Source organism: Crocuta crocuta, unplaced genomic scaffold, assembly GCF_008692635.1.
Source record: "Crocuta crocuta isolate KB4526 unplaced genomic scaffold, BGI_CrCroc_1.0 scaffold293, whole genome shotgun sequence".
Taxonomy (NCBI): Eukaryota; Metazoa; Chordata; class Mammalia; order Carnivora; family Hyaenidae; genus Crocuta; species Crocuta crocuta.
This window is the reverse complement of record NW_027529436.1, coordinates 337,335-354,876: the sequence shown is the minus strand read 5'-3', so window position 1 is coordinate 354,876 and position 17,542 is coordinate 337,335.

Genomic DNA, 17,542 nt, shown 5'->3' with positions numbered 1-17,542 from the left:
AGTTCAGCAGAATGAATTTTGGACATTGAGGGAAGGTGCATGCATGCGTGTGTGTGCATGTGCACGCGTGTGTGTCTCTTCCATCGTTTACCTCAATACAGGAATTTTCTCAGAAAACCAAAATAATCAATTTTATTATTGTGGGAAATAATGAGAGTGAAGGGTACAGGGCATTTGTATTTCTTTCAGGAGAAAAACCTGTTTAATCAAGGATCAAGCTGCTTCAAGCTAAAAGAATAGCCAGATTCAATATGTTCTCATTTTTAGACCTCCCATCATCAACCAAGATTTTAAAAAATGAATTAAATAAGAATATAAGGGAGGTAATTATATCAATCTACTTTACCTTGTGCAGAAAGCAATAAAATAGCCTTGCAAAGTTTATATGTTGGTTTGTAAAATTCTATTTGCCTTTATTAACAAGTGCTTACGGCTAATTTCTCAGGCGAGATCATAATTTTATCCATTCCTCATGCTGAGCTTTCACCGTGGCTGCCGTGAGAGGCTGAAAAACCTCATACTTGGAGAGGCTACAAGGGGGCTGCTGTTTTGATTGTTTTTGATTGAGTGCCTTAATTAGGTCACCCCCCAAAAAGTGTATTTTAATAACCTTTGTCATTACTGAACAAAAGGGATTTAAATTCTACCATAAAGAGCTTTCTTTTGTGTCAAACATCTGTTCTAAAACTTATCATGGCATTACAGTCACTGAATTGCACGAACAAATTTGATTAGCATCAACTTCTGGGAATGGTTTCTAGCTGATTGACCTGGGGACCTTATCTTTAAATATTGGCATTGTATGGATTAACCAAAATCCAAGAGAATGTCAGATATTAAGACACATAATTGCAGGTTAATTGGAAGATAAAGATACTTTAATCTAATGTTGAACTGGGAAAATATTGATGGCATTAACTTATTAGCCTTGCTGAGGAAAATAATCTTATTATCATAAGGAGGACTAAGGTAAGATTGTTTTTGTGTAGTGGTTTTTTCCTGAAATTTCTGTAATAAACAATTTGGGGCTCTGAGGCTAAGTGGGTCTTTTTGTTTTGTTTTGTGTTGTTTTTTAACTAGTGTTCCCAGCCGCATAGTGATGAGCTACACGACTAAAAGAGATCTCAGATAAACTAAAATTTCTTAATTTTTAGGAAATACAAATAGTCGTGCTTGTACAGTGCTATAGTCCCCATTTCTGGTCCATACTCAAGGAACATACTATATATCAAAATTTCTAAGGGCAATATTTTGGGTATGTTCATAAATGTATTGGCTCCCAGATGGCAAAAAAGATCCTGGTTTAGGGAAATGGGAAGAGACATGAAGACAAAACAGAAACTCTTGAAATGTAGGGAAATGCAGGGAAAGAGGTTCAGTGTTTTAAACCTTTTGCTAAGTTCTTGATGCTTTAGTTTTAGCTCCCTTTCAGAAACCCACTCTCCAATGCTAACGTTTTTACAAAGCTATTGGAAGGGGTTAAAAAAAGAAGCTAAGGAGGGAAAATTAACTTCTTCTTCTTCTTTTTTTTTTTTCTAAGCACCTAGTATATACTAGTCACTTTACAACTTTGAGTGGTGAGGGGCAGGGTATTATGAAACATCCTGTCACAATGAGAAAATGAACTTCAGAGAAGTCAAGTAATTCTTTCAAGGTCACATACATTGGGAGAGTAATATTTGACTGAAGTTTTCTTGGATTAAAAATTCATGATTCTACCTGTTAGATTAAGAGTTCATGTGGAAGATATATTTATGTGTTCAAGACATAATAATTTCTAAATTCCTTTACCAGCTCTATCTCATCCTTCACCCTTGTGGCTTTCTCTACTGGGACATAAATGACAAAACCAAAGTAGTACTGGAAGAAGTAGTAACCAAATGATCTCAAGTGAGGGAGGTATTCTTTCTCAGTTTTTGTAGATTTTCCTTATGGTTATGGCTCTGACATGAACTAGTGATATGAATTTAGACAAATTCTTCACACCTAATCTCCTGTAAAATGGTTGTATGGGGGGGTGCAGTGGGAGGTTATTGTAATCTGTAGACAGTACTAGGAATTGGTAAGATGGATATGTGTATTGAAATTAACCAACAAACCAACAACTCTTCAGCTAATTCTGGGGCATCCATAATTTCTGAGGTCCCAGTGATTTTTGTGTAACAATTAGTAGAGTACACCTAGCTTTCATTGCTAAAATAAGAATTCTCATCTTCATTTTGGTAATTGAAACAATTTCCACTAGGTTAGTCATACCAGTTCAGTTTCAACTTCTGTCAGTCTCAAATCTGGGGCAAGACCCCATTGGTAAGAGGTAGAGGAAGTTACAATCAGAATATTTTGGATTTATAATACTTCAAAATTGGAAGGTTTTGTAGCTAAATAATTTTTAAAATGCTGAACACTTAACATGTGTCATGCATATGCTTTTCTGTTGTATCTTCACCATTATCAAGCACTTCCTTAGTGTCTGATAACACAAAATATTTCAGACACATTTTGCACTTTCTCAGCACTAGAATCAGCCATTGTTCCAAGGAGGGCCTCTTTCTCTAAGAACAATGCTTAGAAACAGTGATATGAGTACAATGTATACTCATTGCTACCAGTTACTGCTAGGTTTCTCAACGAATAGAGCTAGAAACTATGTATGTGTATACTCATACATGCACACACAAACACATATCCACCTATACATCCCTCTATGTACCCACATACATCCATGTCTATTTCTACATCAATCTACGTATATAGTGGGTAGGTAAATGGTACCTATATGGATGGATAGAAAAATAAATACAAATGGATATGGATAAATATAAATNGCTCAGTGTGTATACACACATGTATTTCATATGTGTATATATATACTTTGTGTGTATGTGTGTATCATGTAATAAGTTCACTGAGGTAATTTCAGTACCAATCTAATTCTACAGGGTTCATTCTAGCTTCTTCCCTCTCTACATTTGTAATTTCCTTTTGGACAATGAGCAATCTGTGTTTCATTGTTCACAAAATATTTATTATTTTACTATATCTTAGATTATATAGAAAGTATCTTTAAAACTGTTTACTCATTCCTCCGTATGGAAAAAAAATTACAATCAGAGTTCAACATTTGTTTACAATTCTTTTTGTCTTTAGTTTGAGGGTATGTAATGCAAATGCTATTGCAAAAATACTTATGTCATCCCTCCCTTTCACTGTGGTTATGCTCCTCAGTTGAAATTGAGTTTGGTTCATTTGGTTTTGTTTATATTTCATTTTGAGGATTTTTACCCTCATCCTTTTCGATTATATTTTTGTTTTTGTTGATTATATTTTGAATATATTTCCAAAAGTTAAAACCATACCCCCAAAAAAGTATACTCCGAGAAGTATTTGTCACATCCCTTCCACTCTTTCATGCCAGTACAACCCACTCCCAGCTACCCCATGTAGATAATCCATATCCTTAGTTTTTAATTTACCCTTCCTTTTCATACATAGGAGCAGATATAGGCATATTTTCTTATCTCACCTTCTTTGTTACACATCTTTCTTTGTCCAGTTAGTTTTATTGCTTCTTATAGTATCATAAAATAAAGGAATACAGGTATTTCTGATTCTTTTACACAATTGCACAGTAATCCATTGAGAGACTGTACAACTGCATGTATTCAATCAGTGGGTCTATGTACAGGCATTCACAATGTTTATAATGCTTTGACATTACAAACAGTGCTCAGTAAACAGCTTTCTTTATGTGTTTGTTTTATTACGTACTTACATATATGTAGAAGCATATCTGTAAATTAAATCCCCACTATTGGCATTGCTAGGTTAAAGATACATAGTTTGGATAGGTAATGCCAGATTCCTCTCTTTGAGAGGAATTGACATTGCCAGTGGCAAGAGTCTGCTTCTCCACAGCTTTTCTAATAAAATATTTTGTTATGCTTTTTAATTTTTGCTAATTGGATTGGAATATCAGAATATCTGTCCATATACTTGAGGACTATTTTAATATATTTTTAAAAATTATCTTTGATGGTGCCTGGGTGGCTCAGTTGGTTAAATGTCCAGTTTTGGCTCAGGCCATGATGTCATGGCTCATGAGTCCAAGGCCCATGTTGGAATTCGTACTGACAGCTCAGAGCCTGGAGCCTGCTTTGGATTCTGTCTCCTCTCTCTCTGCCTCTCCCCCACTTGTGCTCTGTCTCTGTCTGCCTCTCTCAAAGATAATAAATATTTTTTTTTTAAAAAGACAGAGACATCTATTTAAAAAATTATCTTTGTTTTTTGGCTAATTGTCTATTTTTTAGTCTTTTCCACCTTTACTTTTAATATTTCCTTAAATATTGAGGATATCAATCCTTTACTTGTGATTCGTATTGCAAATATTATTTTTTCATTCTGCTAGTGGCTTATGCTTACATTGATTATTGCATGAAAATGCTGTTTTTAAAGTATGATTTCAACCTTATCAATATTTTCTTTTATCATATCTGTGTTTTAAGCAGTTGAGTAAAGGGAACAATATTATTCTCTTTAAAGGCTGTTGTGTGTCCTTTTGGGTTTCTATGTTCCTCCTCTATTTCAAATCTTCCCAGCCCAGAAATAACTACTCTCTTTTCGTTTGGCATTTATTTATTTTTTATGATTTTTACCATATGTATCAGTAACCTAAACAGTATATTTTTGTGTGTAATTTATTTAACCTTAAAGAAAGAAAATAGTTTACCTGTTTTACCCACCCCTCCACTCCCTGCACTGGCAACATGTTCTCTGTATCTATGAGTTTCTTTTTCTATTATTGCATTATTTAAGATTCCACCTGTAAGAAAGATCATACGGTATTTGTCTTTTTCTTTCTAATTTATTTCACTTGGCAGAATACCCTCAAGTTCCATTCATATTGTCTTGCATGGCAAGATTTCATTATTTTTTTTGGTAGAATAATATTCTCTTATGGGGTCTGTGAGTGTGCATGTGTTTCATATTTTTTAATCCATTGATGGACGCTTCCATTGTAACATGGGGGTGCATATACCTCATCAAATTGGTATTTTTGTTTTCTTCAGATAAATACCCAAAAGTAAAATTGCTGAATCGTATTGTAGCTCTATTTTTAATTTTTTAAGGAACCTCCATATGTTCTCCATAGTGACTGACCAATTTACATTCCTACTAACAATGTACAAGGATTTTTTTCTTCACATCCTCGCCAACATTTATTTTTATTTTATTTTATTTTTTTTAGTTTAGCCATTCTGACATCTGTAAGGTCATATTTCATTGTGGTTTTGATTTGCCCTTCCCCTGGTAGAGTTAGAGCATCTCTTCATTTACCTGTTACCCAGCTGTATGGTCTTCTTCACAATACCGTTCATTCAGATCTTTTACCTGTTTTTTAATTGGATCCTTTGTCTTTTGCTATTGAATTATATGCATTATTTATGTATTTTGTATATTAGTGCCTGATGAGATACATGACTTGTGAATATTTTCTCCATTCAGTAGGTTGATGTTTCATTTTGTTGATGATTCCTTTTGCTGTGAAGAAGCTTTTAGCTTGATATAGTCCCATTTCTTTACTTTTCCCTTTTTGGAGTTGATAGATTATTTTGGGTAGTAGGTATGGATGTTTAAGCCTATTAATTCTTTTATCTATAAGCATGGATTATCTTTCCATCTATTTGTGTCTTCTTCAGTATCTTTCATCAGTGTCTTGTAGTTTTCAATATATAGGTCTTTCAACTACTTGGTTAAATGTATTCCTAGATATATTATTCTACTTGATGCAATTGTAAATGGGATTCTTTTCTTAATTTCTCTTTCTGATAATTCATTATTGTATAGAAATACAGCAAATTTTTGTGTATTAATTTTGTATCCTGTAATTTCACTGAATTTATTAAGTCTCACAATGTTTGGTGGAGTCTTAAGAATTTTCTCTATATAATTTCATATCATTTGCAAATAGTGACAGTTGTACTTCTTCCGTTCCAATATGGATGCTTTTTATTTCTTTTTCTTGCCTAATTGCTCTGGGTAGAATTTCCAATAGTATATTGAATAAAAATGATGTCTTGTTCCTGATCTTACAGGAAGAAAAAAAAGCTCTCAGCTTTTCACTATTGAATATGATGTTAGCTATGGGCTGCTCATATAGGGCCTTTATTATGTTTAGGCACATTCCCTCTATACCCACTTTGTTGAGAGTTTTTATCATAAATGTATGTTGATTTTTGTCAAAAGCTTTATCCTGTATCTGTAGAGATAATCAAATGTTTTTTGTCTTTCATTTGTTAATGTGGAATATCACACTGCCTAATTTGTGGATGTTAAAACATCTTTGCATCCCCGAGAATAAACCCCACTTAAGCATGATGTTTGATTCTTTTGATGATGTATTATTGAATTCAGTTTGCTAATATCTTATGGAGGATTTTTACATATACTTTCATCAGGGATATAGGTGTATAATTTTCTGGTAGCTTCTTTGCCTAGTTTTAGTATCAGAGTAAAGCTGGCCTTGTAAACTGAATCTGGAAAAGTTTTATTTTCTCTATTTTTGAAGGAATTGATATGAATTCTTCTTTTAATGTTTGGTAGAATTCACCAGTGAAATCCTTTGGTCCTGGACTTTTGTTTGTAGGAAGATTTTAGAGTACTGTTTTAATTCACTTAGTGGTAATTAGTCTATTGAAATAGTCATTTTTATGATGACTCAGTCTGGATGTGTTGTATATTTCCAGAATTTTAGCAATTTTCTGGGTTTTCCAATTTGTTAATGTAGAAATATCCTTAGAAGTCTCATAATGTTTGTATTTCTTTGTTATCAGTCATATCATTTCCTCTTTAATTTTTTTTAAATGTTTTTTTATTTATTTCTAGGAGAGAGAGAGAGAGAGAGAGCGTGAGCAGGGGAGGGTCAGAGAGAGAGAGAGGGAGTCACAGACTGAAACAGGCTCCAGGCTCTGAGCTTGCAGTCAGCACAGAGCCCGACGCGGGGCTCGAACCCACGAACCGCCAGATCATGACCTAAGCGAAAGTCGGACGCTTAACGGACTAAGCCACCCAGGAGCCCCAATTCCTCTTTAATTTTTAAAAAATTTTTTAACGTTTATTTATTTCTGAGAGACAGAGAGACAGAGCTTGAGCAGAGGAGGGGCAGAGGGAGAGGAAGACACAGAATCAGAAGCAGGCTCCAGGCTCTGAGCTGTCAACACAGAGCCCAACGTGGGGCTCGAACCCACAAACTGCAAGATCATGACCTGAGCTGAAGTTGACCACTTCACCGACTGAGCCAACCAGGTGCCCTGCCTCTTTAATTTTTTAAGATTGGAGTTCTAACTCTTTTTTTTTTTTCCTGGTGAGTTCAGCTAATGGTGTGTAAATATTTTTTTTTTTCAAAGAGCCAACTCTTAGTTTCATTGATCTTTTCTATTGTCTTTTTAGTCCCTTTCATTTACTTCTGCTCTCAACTTTATTTCTGTTTTTCTATTAACTTCGGGGTTTGTTTCTTTTTCATTTTCTAGTTCCTTGAGGTATAAAATTAGGTTGTTCATATGACACTTCTTGATATAGACACGTATTGTTATGAACTTGCTTTTTGAACTGCTTTTGCGGCCTCCCATAAATTCTGGTATGTTATATTTCCATTTTTATTTGTTTCATTGTGTTTTTTAAATTTCTCTTTTGTTTGCTTCTTTGGCCCATTGGTTGTTCAATAGCAAGTTGTTTAATCTCTACATTTTTGTAAATATTTCAGTTTTCTTCATGTAGTTAATTTGTAATTTTGTACCATAGTGATCAAAAAAGAATTTTGATATGATTTCAGGCTTCTTAGGGTTCTTAAGACTTGTTTTGATCTATCTGGGGAAATGTTTCAAGTCTACTTGAAAAGTATGTGTATTCTGTTGCTTTTGGATGGAATACTCTGTAAATATCTATTAAGGCCATCTGGTGTAATATATTGTTTAATGCTGATGTTTCTGTATTGATTTCTGGTTCCATTGATGTAAGTGGGGTATTGAAATGCCCAACTATTATTTTATTGCTAACTATTTCTCCCTATAGGTCTATTAACATTTGCTGTGCATATTTAGGTGCTACTGTGTTGGGTGTATAAATATTTACAAACGCTATATCTTGTTGGATGACCTCTTTATCATTATGTAACACCCTTCTTTATCTTTTATTACAGTCTTTGTTTTAAATCTATTTTGTCTGATAGAAGCATAGCTACTCTGGCGTTCTTTTGTTTTGATTTGTTTTGTTTATTTGCATGGAGTATCTTTTTCCATCCCTTCACTTTGGGTATGTGTATGTCATTACATCTAAAGTGAGTCTTGTGGGGCACATGGGTAGCTCAGTCAGTTAATCATCCAACTCTCTTTTTTTTACTGTTTTTATTTATTTCTGAGAGAGAGAGGGAGAGAGAGAGAGAGAGAGAGAGATCAGGGGAGGGTCAGAGAGAGAGGGAGATACAGAATCTGAAGCAGTCTCCAGGCTCTGAGCTAGCTGTCAGCACAGAGCCTGATGTGGGGCTCAAACCCACAAACTGTGAGATCATGTCCTGAGACGAAGTTGGATGCTTAACAGACTCAGCCACCCAGGCGCCCCAATCATCCAACTCTTGATTTCAGCTCAGGTCATGATATCATGGTTCCTGAGTTTGAGCCCCATGTCGGGCTCGTGCTGCTCACAGTGTGGAGACTGTCTGAGGTTTTCTCTATCTTTTTCTCTCTCTGTATGCTCCCCCTCAAAATAGATAAATAAGCTTTAAAAATAAATAGATAAAATGAATCTTGTATAGGCAGCATAGAGATGGGTCTTTTTTTTTTTTTTTTAATCCATTAAGTACTCTGTATCTTTTGATCAGGGAATTTAGTCCATTTACTCTGAAAGTAATTATCAGTAGGTACATACATATTGCCATTTTGATAATTGTACTATTTAGCTTTAATTGTATGATTTATTTTTGTTATTTGTATTCATTTTTACATATTTTCGAATTTTAGATAAATACATATTTTATCATGTGTATTTATGTCATATTTTATTAGGATTGTTCAATATTATTCTGCTGATTTATTTATCTTTGTGCCCCTAGTTTCACTGGTATATTCTGTGTAAATGTAACTCAATATATGGTCTATTTCTAGATGTTTTGCTTATTATAAGCAGTGCTGCTCTGTTTGTTTCATACACATGTGTCTGGATAATGGGCATAGGCAAAGTTTTCTTTAAAATACATATGTAGGCATGGAATTTCTGAGTCACAGATAAGTCATTTTCAATTCCAGTAGACAATGCCAAATTAGTTTTTAAGTGCTTACACTCACAAATACTCCTACTAACACTGTATAAAAATTGCTCTTCAATCACATAAGAACCAACATTTTTCTAGTTACTTACGATTCCATTCTTCTTTTTATAAACATACTGATTTTTGCCTTTCCTATTTAGGGAAAATGTATGTCTAAATCTTTTGTCCAGGGGCACCTGGGTGGCTCAGTCAGTTAAGTGTCAGACTTCAGCTCAGGTCATGATCTTATGGTTCATGAGTTTGAGCCCCACATTTGGCTTTCCATTGTCAGCATCCACTTTGGATGCTCTGTCCCCCTCCCTCTGCCCCTCTCCCTCTGGTTCTCTCTCTCTCTTTCTCTCTCTCTCTCTCTGTCTGTCTGCCTGTCTCTCTCAAAATCAATAAACGAAAAGTAAATATTTTTCTTTCCATTGGATTGCTCCTTTCTTTAAAAGTTCTGGATGTGAATTATTTGGTTATCATGCCACAAGTATTTCCTGCAAGTCTCTTCACGTTTTAGTAGCATAATTTGATGAACCAGAGTTTTCAACTTTTGTATTGTTAAAAAACCATTTTTTTGTTTTCATTGAACACTACTTGCATCTTGCTTAAGAAATCTCTTCCTATCTGGAGGACAGAAATATCTTCTCTAATTGTCCTCTAAAATTATCATACTTTTGACTTTAGAATTTAAGTTTTAATTTACCTGGAGTTGATTTTTAGTTATGTGATGATATAGGGATCACTTTCCTTTTTTCCCTCATATGAATAAGTGAGTATCACAATGTTATTTATTGAAAAATTATACATCCTCCATGTATCTGAAATACTAACTCTGCCATTAGTCAAATATTTCCATCTCTATTCCATTTCCAGATTTTCTACTCTGTTTAATTGGATATCCTCGCAAAAGGACTACATTTTCTGAAATAGTAGGTTATCATTCTAAGATTGGTACCTACTAAAACAAATCCCCCTATTAAGCCATCATTTTCAGTAGCCAGGTCTTAATTTTGTCCCTTTACTCTTCCTCATAAATTTTAGATTTGTTTTCAAGTATTTCCAAGTCTCTTTCTCTCTCTCTAACACACACACACACACACACACACACACACACACACACACACCCCGACCTTGTTGGCATTTTGATTAGGATTAAACTGAATTCATAGATGTACAGGAGGATTGCCGTCTTCCCAATATCAAGTGTTGTAATCTCAGAACATGATCTCTCTCTCCATTTTTAGAACACCCTTCAATAAAGTTTGCCTTTTTCTCCATAGAGGGATTGTACATATTTTATAATATTTATTCTTAGGTATTTTGTGTTACTTATAAATAGTTGCTATTTTGTAAATTGTACTCTTAATTCTTTGCAGTTTGTGAACAGAAATGAAATTAATTTGGTAGCCAAAAATTTGCTGTATACATTTTAATGCTATTAAATCATATGTTGATTCCCTTGGGATTTCAATGTTAATAATGGAATCTGTGAATAATATATGTTTCCCCACTTTCCAATACTTACATCATTTATACATTTTTTCCCTTGTTTTTGCATTGTCGGAGAACTGAAGAATAATATTGAACAGTGATGGAGATACCTAGTACCTTTGTCTTGTTTCATATATTAAAGGGAATTCTTTAACACTAAAAACAATAATTTGCTAAGCTTTAAAAATAATTAATGTTAGGTTTTATCAAAGTCTTTTGCTATATCAGTTGAACTGGTTATTTTATTTGCTTTTAATGCTTTATTAGTGAATTATTTTTAATGATTCTTATGTTAACCATGCAATACTTGATACATCCAACTTTGTTAGGATGTATTTTCATATTGCAGCATTTGGTGTGCTAACATTTTGTTTAGTAGTTTTGCATCTAATTTCGTAAGTAATTTTAGGCTGGAATTATCCCTTCAGGTACTATTTTATTCAGGCTTTGTATCAAGATTATCTTAGTTTTATAAGATAGGTGGGAAGTTTTCCTCTTTTTCTCTGTTCCGTAATTGTTTCTGTAAATTTAGGTTTGTTTCTTTATTATTAGGTAGACCTCAAAAAACAAACAAACAAACAAACAAAAAACAACTGGGCTTGGTGTTTGTTGGATTGTTTTATAATGCAATTCAATTCAGTCATTTAGACATATGCTAAACTTGATGTCAGGCTGCCTATTTGGTTAAAAGCCACTATTTAGCTTCAGCTTTCCCTCAAACTTTGGAAGCCTAAATAGCCAAATGCCACTTTGAGATTTCTGCCAGTCAGTTTGTACATGATCAATATATAATTACCACTACATCTTAACAAGGCTAACACTGTTTCAATGTAAACTAGTCAGATACTTAGATTTACTATTAAAATCAAAACCTTCACTTAAGTATTCTACAGCTAATTTAGAATAAAATTCAAGTGCATGAGAAAAATTTCCTTGTGAACTTATGAAGAAGTGAAGTCTTGTCACTTGAGGTAGAAATGTATATTTATTATTGTAAGATAAAATGCTGTGAAAATGGATGAGTATGATGGCTATTTTAGCATTCACAATTAATATGAATTTTCAAATAGTAAAAACATCTAATTGGCATTAATATATTATGAGAAAAGACATTAGCTCCTAGATTAAGAAGAATATTTTATCATTTTGAGCCTATTTGTGCCTATAAAAACTTAAGTTTTAATAAGGAAGAAGAGTAGATTTGAAAACTTTGTTATTTTGATATAATTCCTCTCTGGAACAAATGGATTCTAAATATAATATCAATGTTGTCAGGTAAAACTGTCATGAAGAAAAAACTCAAATATCATAGAAAATTTAATTCATAAGTCATATCAGAATCCTATACACATAAAAATGTATAAAGAGAATAAAGAAAACAATAGAGATTTTTTCTTGCTAATCAATGAGAAAAAATGGACTTGGCGGTAATTTAAGATGATTCTTAGAGTTTTTAATTTATGAAGACTAATGATGTAAAAAATGCCTATGAAAATAACAACTGTGGGTTCACAACCAGTTTTAAAAGCTATTAAAAGATTTATCCAAGTTTTTAATTCCAAGTACAAATTTACTGCTGAAAGTATCTTATGAAAAACATTTTCCTCTATTATAGTCAGCCAGCCATAGAGACATTTGTGATATTATTAAATATGGCAGATGAAATAAAAGCATATTTGGTATCATACTATGGTAGTCAGCTCCAGGAGAAATATAGCAGCTGACAATGAAAAGAACTACCATTCTTGTAACATAACTTCAAACTTTTATAATTTGATATTTTTTAAAGTATAATTGCTATTCTAAACAAATATTTGAAATACATTTTAATTTATTAAGTAGCATATCTCAGAAGTTCATTCTGTGATGATTTCACTTGGCTTTGGCCTTGCCTGTGGTTGAATGTGAATTTTAATACTTGGAAGTTTACCATTTGGCCAAAATGAGCTTTGCGTAGAATTCTGTACAATACTTCAGGTTTTTTATTTCTTCAGTTAGTTTGGTAGGTTATTTTTTTTCTAGAAATTAATTTCATCTATATTCTCAAGTGTACTGCCATAAAATTATCATTAATATTCATTTAACTTTTAAATTCCTACATCATCTGGGTTATGTCTCTCTCCTTTTTTATCTTAAAATCATTTGTTGTTCTCTCATTTTTTTTATCAAGCCACCTGACTACTTGTAGATTACATTGCTCTATTTAGAAAAATACAATTTTTGACTTTTCTGTCTCTGTTACATTTTTTTTTTTTACTTTTTAATTATCTTATGTTTCTTTCTTAAGTTTTTGTGTTGAGGTGTTACATATATGCTATAACATGCACAATTCTTAAATATACAGATAAATGAACTTTTAAAAATGAGTACATCTCTAAAATACCATCCAGATCAAGATATAGACCATTTCAGAGAGATCAGTTCCCTTGGGCCTCCTCCCACTTAATATTCTCAGAGGAAACCTTTCATCATTTTTATTGCTACCAGTTAGTTTTGTCTGCTCTTGAAACTCATGAAAGGGAATCATACGATATGTAACCTTTTGTGTCTGATTTCTTTCAATCAACATTATATCTATGGGATTCATCCATATTGTTGTGAGTAGTGGCACTTTGTTCTTTTTTTTTAAATTGCTATCTACTGTTCCTTCTTTTAATTTTTCTCCACTGTGGTTCTTTTCTGGTTTAATTTAGGTGTTAGGTTTTGAAGGAGTTTTTCTCTCTCTTTTTTTTTATGAATAAGTACTAATTAGCTGTATCTTATTATTAATAATACATAGTATTTTAATATTCAATTGTTAATGTTTTTAACTTCTGTGATATATATCTTTTTAACTCATGACTTAGTTGGAAGTGTACCTCTTAATTTCCAAATATATGATATAGGGTTTTTTGTGTGTTGTTTGTTTTCAGTCTTATATTCTTATTAGTTCCAAGTTCTTTTGCATTATGATCAAACAAGTGTGTTAAGATTTTCTTTATGGCTATGTATGCAATCAGTTTTCATAAATGTCTATGTGTGCTTGAAAGGAATATTTATTTGCTAATGGTATAGTACAAATATTCTATGTATGTATTAAATCAAGTTTATTCAAATCTTTATATTTGATTTTTTAGTCTACTTTATCCATCCATTACTGAGAAATAGATATTATAATATTATACTATTATAGTGGACTTCTCATATTCTCCCTGTAGTTCTGTCCATTTTTACATTATATGTTTTACTTTTTGTTATTTAACTCATAAAATTTAGAATTCTACATTTTGGCTAGAATAAGCTTTTATTATTTTATATTGCTTTTGCATTAAAGGCTATATTTTCTGATGTAGCAGAGCTAGAAAATATTTCTTTGGGTTATTATGTGTCTTCTGTATTTTTTGCAGTTTTATATTCAAGTATTTTGTACTCTTAGATTACAGATTTACATTTGGTAAATGCCTTATAGCTCTTGTGTTAGTCCTGTTTGAAAATACTTTAAATACTTTAAATGTAAATATAGTCATTTTATCTGATTTATAATATTTTGTTTTGTACTTTCTAATTGACCTGCTGTTTGTTTTGCTTTTGTTTCTCTCTTTATTACCTTCTTTGGGATTGATGGTAATTTTTATCAGTCCACTATTTTTATTTTTTAATTTTAGGGAACTCATTTATGCAGTCAAATTTCTATATTTTGGAATGCATAAATTAAAAGTTACTTATTTCCTAGATAATACACAAACTTTAGAACATTTCCCTTCTCTTTTTAACATTACTTAATTTGTTATCAGCACTTTAATTCTCTCCTTCTATATATATATGTATATATATGTGTGTATGTATATTTACTACCCAATTTGTTTCAAGCCTTTAATGATCTCTCTATATATACTACATTTACTTATGTCTATATGTATACTACATTTATATATATACATATGCTATATGTATATATAGTAAACTTACATTTACTATATCTCTCTGTGTATACTATATTTACTATGTGTATATATAGTACATATATATACATATTTATTTAAGATAAAATTAATATAAATTAGTTTCAGGTGTATGGCATGAGGATTCAATTTTGCATATATAGTGAAATGAAAACCACAATAAGTCTAATTAACATCTATCACCACACAGGTACACTTTTTTTTTCTACTGATGAGAACATTTAAGATCTACACTTAGCAATTTTCAAATATACAATACAGTATTAACCGTAATCACCATGCTGAACGTTATATCACATGACATATATTATAGATGGAAGTTTGAACTGTCCTTTTAAACGCCTTCATCCAATTCACTCATATTCTAATCCACCCCCATTCAACCTCTGGCAGCCACTCATCTGTATCCATGAGTTCTTTTTTTCTAAACATAAATGAAATCATATAGTATCTGTGTTTCTCTGTTTGACTATCATTTAGCATGATTCCTTTAAAGTCCATCCATGTTGTCACAAATGGCAAGATTTCATTTTTTATAGCTGAATAATACTCCATCGAGTGCATATATATATGTGTGTGTGTGTGTGCGTGTGTGTGTGTGTGTGTTTGTATACACATACACCACATTTTATCCATTCACCCACCTATGAACACATAGTTGCTTACATATTTTGGAAAATAATGCTGTGAAGTGGAGTGCATATATCCTTTCAAATTAGTGTTTTCTTTGGATAAATACCCACAAGTGTGATAGCTGAATCATATAATAATTCTATTTTTAGTTATGTAGGAACCTCCATACTGTTTCCCATAGTGTGTTTGCCAATTTGCATTCTCACCAAGAGTACAACAAGAGCTAATTTATCTCCACATCCTTGCCAACACTTACTTCTTGTCTTTTTTATAATCACTATTCTAATAGGTGTGAGGTGATACTGTGTGGTTTTGATTTGCATTTCTCTGATGATTAGCAATATTGAGCAATCTTTTCATGTACCTGTGGGCCATCTGTGTATCTTCTTTGGAAAAAAATCTATTCGAAACTTCTGTCCATTTTTTAATTGGATAGTTTGAGTTTTTTTGCTATTGAGTCATAAGAGGTCTTTATATTCTTTGGATATTAATACCATATTAGATATATAATTTGCAAATATTTCTTCCATTTCAGTAGGTTGCCTTTTTATTTATTGATGGTGATTTGATGTGAAAAAACTTTTTAGTTTGATGTAGTCCTGTTTGTTTATTTTTGCTTATGTTGTCTCTGCTTTTGGTGTCATTTCCAGACTTATTATTGTTTATAATTTCATTTTAGAAGTTTTATGGTTTTGGGTCTTATATTAAATCTTGATCCATTTTGGTTAATTTCTGAGTATGATGTGAGACAGTATTCCAGTTTCATTCTTTTGAATGTGGATTTCTAGTTTTCCCATTATCGTTTATTGAAGAGACTGTCTTCCTCATTGTATGTTCTTGGCGTCTTTGTCATAAATTGTCATAATTAATTGTCATGAATTAATATATGCGAGTTTATTTTTGGGCTCTCAATTCTATTTCATTAAACTCTGTGTCTATTTTTATGCCAAGACCATATTGTTTTGATTAATATGGATTTGTAATGTAGTTTAAAATGAGGATGCATCATGCCCCCCCCAGCTTTGTTCTTCTTTCTCAAGATTGCTTTCGATATTAGGTGTCTTTTGTGGGTTTTTAAAAAGTTTAGGATTATTTATTTTTTGTAAAATGTATCATTAATATTTTGATAAGATTGTGTTGAATCTGCAGATTGCATTGGATAGTATGAAGAATTTAACAATACAAATTTTCCAATCCATGAGGATGGATTACCTTTCCATTTATTTTTTTTTTCTTCAAATTCTTTCATCAATGTCTTATAGTTTTCAATACAGGTTTTTCATTTTCTTAATTAAATTTATTCCTTAGTATTTTCTTCCTTTTGATGTAATTGTAAGTATGTTATTTTCTTAATTTTTCTTTTAGATAGTTCATTATTAACATATAGAAACAGATATTTATGTTGCTTTTTGTGTCATTCAACTTTCTTGAATTTGTTGATTAGTTCTAATAATATTTTGGTGGTCTTTAGGTTTTCTTTTTTACATATAATATCATACTATCTGTAAATAGTTTTACTTATTCTATTCTAATTTGAATCTCTTTTGTTTCTTGCCTAATTGTTCTGGCTGGGACTTCTAATACTATGTTGAATAAAAGTTGAGTTAATGGGCTTCCTTCTGTTGTTCCTCATCCTAGAGGAAAAGCTTTCAGTTTTTCACATTTGTATTTTATGTTAGCTGTGTTGGTCTTTTTTCTGTTGAGGTATATTCTCTCCATATTCACTTTGTTGAGATTTTTTACCGTAATTGGATGTTGATTTTTGTCATAGGCTTTTTCTGTGTCTATTCAAATGATCGTACAATTTGTAGCCTTCATTTTGTTAATATGGTGTACCATACTGACTAATTTGCATACGTTAAACTATCCTTGTATCCCTAGAATAAATTGCACCTCATCATGTTATATGATCCTCTTAATATATTATTGTATTAAGTTTGCTAATATTTTATTGGGGGCCTTTGCTTCTATATTTATCAGGGATTTTGGCCTGTGTTTTTCTTTTTCTTTTTTTTTTTATGGTGTCCTTGTCTGGTTTTGGTATTCACAGTAATGTTGATCTTATAAAATGAGGATGGGAATATTCCTGTTTTTCTCTTTTTGTTGCTGTTTGCTTTTGTTTTTGAAGAATTTGAGAAGGTTTGGTATTCATTCTCCTTTGACTATTTGCAGAATT